Source organism: Lycium barbarum, chromosome 3 (genome assembly GCF_019175385.1).
Source record: "Lycium barbarum isolate Lr01 chromosome 3, ASM1917538v2, whole genome shotgun sequence".
In the NCBI taxonomy this organism is placed as follows: Eukaryota; Viridiplantae; Streptophyta; class Magnoliopsida; order Solanales; family Solanaceae; genus Lycium; species Lycium barbarum.
Genome location: NC_083339.1, coordinates 123,263,121 through 123,271,872, shown reverse-complemented (window position 1 = coordinate 123,271,872; position 8,752 = coordinate 123,263,121).

Here is an 8,752-nt window from a genome sequence, read left to right as displayed (position 1 = left end):
AACTTAGGATAAAATTAATTAAATCTTTTCCATCTTATCCTTAGTATCAAATGTTCTTGAAAATAGTCACACGTAATTATTGGAAAGAGATAGGGGTAAGGTAGTAAAATATATCTTTTATTTATTATTTCTTAAGAGGCGTGCAAAAAAAAAAATGACCCAAGTAATATGAGACGGAGGGAGTGTTAATTAATGCTGCTCATAACTAGCGCTCTTGGTCAAAACAAAAGCATAATACGACTAAATAAGTACATGTTAGTGGTAGTTTGGTAGGTAATCAAAATTATCTCGGGATTATAATCGCGGGACTAATTTATCCCACCTTTTGGGATTATTTTATACCATCAGATGGTATAAAATAATCCCGGGATAAGGTGAGATATCTCACCCTTGGGATTATGCTTCATTTTGTACCGTGTTTGGTAAGAGGTATAAATTTATCCTAATTTATCCCAGGATAAATTTATACCTCTTACCAAACACAATACAAAAAATTAGTGCTGAGATATCCCAGCATATACCATGCACCAAACTACCCCTTAGAGTTAAATGGATAGTTTAACCAAAATCGACCACTGTACTTGTATTATAGAATATCTAATTGTCGTCCTACTTTTGAAATTTAAATTTTAAAGCCGATATTATTGTATTTGACCTCAATTATATTTTGCCCATTCTATATTGTGGTGGTAGGGTATGTCACAACTTGTCTTATATTAAAGAGTTTATGTTTTATGTAATAATGTTATATAAATATATTTAGAAAATCATGTCGCATATTTATAACAATAATCATACATAAATATTGATTGTTTATTTCGTAAAAATTATAATATATTAAATCATAGGGCTGTTAATATGGACCTCATCATAGTTGAGAAACTGGTGTCATTTTTTGGACAAGTTGTACTTTTAGCCGATCAGCCAAAAATAATTAACATTCGTTAACCAATATATAAGAAATATACACTATTATGTATTAAAAATATATATTTTATGCATATTATATATTATATGTAAAAAATTATATATTTATTAGCTATTATATTGGTGGGCGGCTAATTATGTCCAACTTCTTTTTTCTTGCGCTCCATAGACGACCACGTGACACCCTTATATGCGACAGTAGTACGAGCTTGAGGTATGAATCATCATTTTAAAGTGTCTTCGTAGTCTATTGCCTGCCATATATTTTCAACAACACAATCTTGAAGAATTTCTATTCATCTTTAACACCATAATAGTAATTATTGTATTTACAGTTTAATTATCTTCGTTTGATCAGTATCGATCGATATTTCATTTGTATCAAGTGAAAAGAGACAAATGAAATAGTGTGAAAAAATCTTTTAAGATACCAGTCCCCGCTACAGATCAAACTTAGAGATATTTTAGGATAAATAACTAATTCCAGAATAAGTTTATACCTTCAACCAAACAAAATATAAATTTAATCTTAAATTTAATCCTGGAATATCCTATCGTATCTCATCAAATTTAATGTTATTTGATCCTACTTTAGAGCCGGAATAATTAGTTCAAAAATTATAATTTTTGAGCTATAATAACTTAATTCGCAAACCAAATGACCTATAGACATGGACAACCACAAGGGAACAATTTAATTAATACTATCAAAAGAAAGGATTGAACTTAATTTTTCTTTTTCTTTGGTCCTTTTCTCTCTCTCTCTCTTTTTTGGTCCTTTTCTCTTCTCTCTCTCTCGTCCTTTTAGGTCGCATAAGACATAGTTTCATTATATATTTTTTCTCACCACAGAGTTTCCATTACGGAAAAGGTCCAAAAATACCCTTGATCTATTCAAAAAGGCTTATAAATACCCTCCTTCCACCTTTTGGTCTAAAAATACCCTTAAGGTTTGTTTTTGGCTCAAATATACCCCTCAAACTAACAAGTTAAAATTAACTCTTTTAAAAAGCCAAATGACAATTTGTAATTGGTCAATAATAAAATTCCGTAATTTAAAAAAAAATTCAGATTTAAAAAAAAGATGCCAATAATAAATTGCCAGTAATTTAAAATTCCAGATTTAAAAAAAAAAAATTGCCAATAATAAAATTCCGTAATTTACATTTTTTAAAAAAAAAAAATTGTGTGGCAACTTAAAAATTAAAAAACTAAAAAATATGAACGAAACTGTTTTTTTTTTTTTTTGCATTTCGTGAATTAATCAACGAAATATGTTTTTTTCTTTTTTGCATTTCGTGAATAAAAAAACGAAATAGGAAATTATAATTTTTTTTTTCATTTCGTGTATTAAAAAACGAAATAGGATAAAAAAAATATTTTCGTTCATATAAAAACGAAATTGGAAAATTGGACAAAATATATTTTCCAATTTCGTTTTTATATGAACAAAATTAATTTTTTATCCTATTTCATTTTTTAATACACGAAATGCAAAAAAAAATTATAATTTCCTATTTCGTTTTTTTATTCACGAAATGCAAAAAAAAAACAAAAAAAAAACATATTTCGTTGATTAATTCACGAAATGCAAAAAAAAAAAAACAGTTTTGTTCATATTTTTTAATTTTTAAATTAAATAATATATGTGTCCAATCACAAAATGCCATTTGGCTTTTTAAAAGAGTTAACTTTAACTTTGTTAGTTTGAGGGGTATATTTGAGCCAAAAACAAACCTTAAGGGTATTTTTAGACCAAAAGGTGGAAGGAGGGTATTTATGAGCCTTTTTGAATAGGTCAAGGGTATTTTTGGACCTTTTCCGTTTCCATTATATGGTACATCATATTCACGTGGCTGGATGAGCCTATATCACTATAACAAAATATGCTTTTAGCGTCAATTAATTTGCGACAGTAATTTAATTATCGTTAATTATATTCGAAATACCGACAATATCAAACTCTAGCCCTAAACAATAAATGCCACTAAAGTCTTTAGCGATCTTAGATCTAATGGCATTAACCAATTGCTGGTAAATATTTTTGTGACAATAATTATAGCCGCTAAAAGGAAAATATATTGACAATAGTTATATCCGCTAAAAGGAAAATATATTGCCACTAAAAACCTCTTTTGATGTAGAATTCCCCTAATTCATCATTCATACACAGACCCAAGTCTTAAACATAGGGAAAACATAAGATTCGAAGAAACAATGTGGGCTATATATAACACTAGTAACATTTGGCCCGTGCTAAGTCCGGGCTCAAACAAACATTAAAAGTTAAATTCTTTTTTTTTTTTTTTGTCCATTCCTTGTGGCATTAAGTTTTAAAAGAGTAGTTTTCTATAAACTCCTAAAAATTAGGATCTGTTACATAAACAACAAACTAGTAGTAGGAAATTATATCTAGTAGTTATAGTTTAGATTAATTACATCCTATAGCTAAAAGTAATATGTTAAATACAATTAATAGCTACCTATATTATTAAAGTAGGATACTCATCATCACATTATTCACTTCCAACCCAACCCTCTCATCTCTCTCTCCTCTCTTCCCCTACTGCTCCGGCGAGGAGCTCTAGCTCCGGTGAACCGGAGAAGCCATGCACCTCCACCACCACACCATCGCCACTGCCAGCCCCTTCCCCTTTTACCTTTTTTCCTCCCTCATCGTCACCACTACTTCTTATGTGTTGCTTCCAAGTATTCTCGTCAGTAATAGCAGCACTAACCTATGTATTCTCATAAGTAAATTGCTTCCAAAATGATGCAATTTTTTCTTGGATATGATCATTGTACTTGCATCATTTTATTCACAACAAAAAGAAAATGACGGTGATGGCAACTTTCTCTTTCTCGTCGCCGCTCTGCCTCCTTGCGTTGTACACATTTCGATCAGATCTGGCTGGAAACAGTCAGATCTGGCCGAAAGAGGTTTTTTTTTTTTTTTTAATACAATATGGTGTTGATGATGATGACAGTGACGGCGGTCAAATTTAGACGGAAACAGTTAGATCCGATCGGATTCTGATTGAAATTTTATTTCTTGTATTCCGTATTTGAGTGTATTCGTTAATTTTATTCTAGTATGCGAATGAATACATTGAATTTTGAAATGTATACAAATAAATAGAGTGAATTTTATTTCTTTGTATTCAGTTTTTGAGTGTATTCGTTAACTTTTTAGTGCAAAATTCTGTTTTTGTATACAACCGATTAAATATAATAAAGCGAATACAATGTAAAAGTAGCTACAATGAGTATAGTTGAGTTGATTACATTTAAATTGAATACAAAATTCAGCAAATTTTAATGACTGTATTCATGAATACAGCGACACGAATAAATATGTAACAAGTGTTGTGTGTTGTTATATGTTTGCTATGTGATGTAAATAGGTAAAATGTTGCTAAAAAGCAAAAATAAGGCTTCCAAGTTAGTCATTTATGAAATTTTCCCTAAATATAAATCATACAAAAGTATTTGGGAGTTAAAAAGAACATTCTTCTTACTTTAGAGTTTTTTCATTTTATTTCTAGCAAATGCAAATGTAGGATATAATAATCCTCAATAATTCGACTTGAGCTTTACTATATGCTTGATTAATCATTTTTCTGAATTAAATCAGTATTGACTAACCAACTTATCATAGAAAGATATTTCAGTATTCAAGAATAATTAAAACGATACCGCTATAAGCAAGAGTGTTTGACGAAGCTAATCATTTTATTTACAAGTTTTCTTCTTTATTTTCCTTTTATCGCTTTGAGTATTTTTATTTCTATTGAAATTATCTCTCAAGTCTCAACTAATTCTATAGGTCGAAACCAAGTATGTTTGTTCAACGATTTTAAGATGAAATCAATAAACAACACAAAACTACATTCACAATTATAATTAATAACCTAAAGTCATTACTAAAGTAAGCCCATCATATAAGAACTCGACAAATTTATCATGTGTAGTATATAAAGAGATTACTTAATAATCTTATAAGAGTAAAAATAAATACTCCCTCCGTCCAATATATGAGAATTTCGATAGTCAATCAAGTTTTCTTTTATCGAATTTTTTTATATGCCTTTTAAATATTTTAAGTTGTTAATTATTGTAATTTATAGTACTTTTTACGTAGTTTTCAAATATATAAATTTTATTTCAAAAAAAACTTAAAGTTTCTATATTTGGATGCACGATCAAAATTTAGAAGTTTGAATATCGAAATTCTAATTATGCCACATAAATCGGGATAGAGGAAGTAATAATTAAAGCAAATAAAGTAAAAAAAATAAATTAAAACTATAATTAAATTGAACTAGGACAGATGTAAGTGCATATGATGACACATGTTCAAATGTACAATTTTACAAGAATAAGGACAAATAATATCACAGTAACGTAATAAAGCTCAACAAGAGATCACAAAAAGTCAAACAACTCACCTATTAGGAAGGTCCAAGTGGGAGTGGCATTAAGAAATTAGTGAGGGCAAAAGGTGGGAATATGCAAGGCAAAGATAATTGTTGCAACAAGTGTAAGCAGAGAAATAGGAACTTTACTAAATGACAAATATAGCCTGTCAGGACTACAAAAAGCATTCATTTCCCCTTATATACAGAGTTTTAAATTAGGAAAAACAACACCATACCCCTAAAAGAGTCATTTGCACGATTACCCTTTAAAGGCACTGGTCTTTAATTGTTGTCCCTCAAATTGGTTGTCTTTAATTTTTGCCCTTCACCTAATATTATGAGGTTTAGGATTCGACCCCAGTTTAGTCAATTTTTTTTCAAGGCAGAGTTTTGAGCAAAGTTAGGCCTCACACAGAGTTTTGCATGTAGGTAGAGTTTTGCATTCAAAATACTGCCTGAGGTAGAGTTTTGAACTCTGTCTTGCGAATCCAAAATTCTGCCTTGCGATTTTTTTTTTTTTTTTTTTTACACTAAGCTGGGGTTTGAACCTAGAACCTTGGGGTATTAGGCGAAAGACAAAAATTAAAAACCACCAATTTTAGGGGCAAAAATTAAAGACCGATGCTTTTGAAGGGAAATCCGCACAAAAATATGCCCCTAAAATACAAAATAATTACCCGTTCCATGCCCCTCCTAATTCCTCCCTTAATATAATCCCGTCTCCGCCACTGCTTACATGACTAAAGTATTTCAATATTCTTAGCATCTTGTGAGTCAATGTGGAGAGAGATGATTAATACTCCCCTGTATTTCATTTTAATTGTCCATTATACTAAAAGTAAAATTTCTTTTATTTTGTACATTTTAGCAAATCAAGAGACTTATTATGCCTCTACCACAACTGTCCACAAGGCTTCTCTGTCAAATTCAAGGACTTATTATTCTCTTAGGGGTCGTTTGGTTGGAAACAAGTTATCGCAGGATAACTTATCTTGGGATTAGTTATTCCACCCTCCTACTATGATAAAATAACACTACAATCTCGGAACAACTAATCCAACGAAACATGAGATAAACTCATCTCAAATATAATTCCGGAACTATTTATGCTTATCCCTCGTACCAAACGAGCCCTTAGTAAAAACAAACGCATAATATATATGAGTAGCTTTTAAAGGGGAGTGTCAAGTCGGGACAATTAGTAAAAAAGAACGGAGGGAGTAATTTGGAAAGGGAAGTTAATAAATTATAGCTTCTTTATTCATATATACTTCATAAGCAGCATTACATAGAGCGAAATACCGAAAATACAAGACAAGAGATAGATCGATCCACATTATTTAGAAAGCCAGGTTAAGCATAATTATCAGGAAAATAACTATGCATCAGTCTTCTAGTATTTAACGAAGCCAAATGGAATAGGTTGGTTATTGAGAGCCAGACGATTATTACGGGTCACGCCCACATTGAGACACAGAAACGTAGCACCAAGACAATACCTTAAGGGGTCGTTTGGTTTAAGGTATAACATGGGTTATGCCCGTACTAATTTTTATACCACGTTTGGTATAAGGTATAGATTTATCCCGGGATTATTTTATACCTTGTACCAAACGTGGTATAAAAATTAGTGCTGGAATAACTCAACTTATACCTTCTTAACCCACTTATACTGGGATTATTTTATACCATCTTTCAGATGGTATAAAATAATACCAACAGATGGTATAAATTAGTCCCGGGATTGTAATCCCGGGACTATTTTGACCTCAAACCAAACGACCACTAAGTGGTAAGAACCTGGTTTAGTCTCCGCTTTCACAATCTTAAAAAAAATTGTTTCCTAGGGTACCACCAGTTACCACAAACCTATCGGGATTACCAACTTTCCAAACAGTTTCGTAAATACAGCTTGAAGTTGCAACTGTGAACATGATATTAATGTCATTCATTTCACGGACGACATCAAAAGGTGTCGGACCCGACTTCTTAGTAAAGAATGTCAAAGGCGTGCCTTCTTGAAATTCGCCTATCTGGACGATGGCGTTTGGGCATCTGGTGTTTCCAATATTGATTAAGTATACACTTCCGCCGCCAATGAGAGTATTGAGAATAGTGTACTGCTGACCGGTCTTGAGTGGTTGGCCGTCCATGTCAAGCACTTCAGGAAAAACATTAATGTCGTCCTCAGTAGTAGTGGTGTTGGAAATCTTACGGAAAATGCTTCATCATGAACACTTGTAGGGACTTCTCTTCATCACGAACACTTGTAGGAACTTCTTCTAAGCTTGAGGAAAATACTTGATCACGAACAATTGTAGAGAATTCTTCGTAGTTTGAGGCATGCCAATGACACTGTCCTTAAAGATATTTCACCCGGTATGGGTGTATCCCCCAGGATTCAACAAGCTCTTCTAGTACAAAACTAGGAGCCAGAATTTAACAAAGATTTCACAAAGTAATAACCCAGCAAAAGAAATAATAATAAGAAGAAGAACTATTTGCTCTTTGTCTTTTTCTGTACCCTCTATGATGACACAAGATCATATATATATACATATATATAGATGATTTCTCATTGTCTCTGTCATCTGCCAACGTTCCAAATATTTAATATGAAGTAAAAGCCATAAAGCAACAAATTGAATTGCAAGATACGTTGACAGTAAATACATTTGACTAAAAAAGATATGATCATCAAATGATGTGACCGTTTGGCAACAATCATATTTATCAAATGAATGATGCCATTTAAGGCTAATAAAATACTAATAAAACTTTGTCAATTACCGTTGGTATTATTTTGAGATACTAAAGAAAAATAATATATTTTTTCTAACAATCCCCCATATATATCAAAATAATAATAAGAAATAAAATAAAAGGTTTTGCTGGGTTTTCACATATAAATATAATGCGTCGAATCTGGTGTCGTGTAGACTATGAACTAGACCTAGACAAAATAAGAATATGCTTACAGAAAAATTGGTGAAGTTTACAACTTCTATGAACCAAAAATTCTTTTGTAAGCTCATGGTCTTATTCTATCACATCATACTCGCACAATCTTTGTCGTTATCGCGATTTTGCGCTAAGAGGCCATGCGCGTGTCCTGGTATTCATGAGTGCTCTAGAAATCCGTCACAATTTCATAGGAGCGGCACCACTCCACACTCATATAGGTCCACCCATCAAGTGTATTCTGCGAGCAATACACCACCTATAAAGGATATGGTAATGGATTAAGAGTTTATAGCTCAACCTCACTTTGCCTTGCAGATTTGCATTATATTCACACACCATAGGAAGGGACATAGTTTAATAGTGCACTTTTGATCAACTAATGACTTGTTATTACCCATATGAACCTAATTCATGGGATCTCCAATCAAATAGGTTGAGTTACC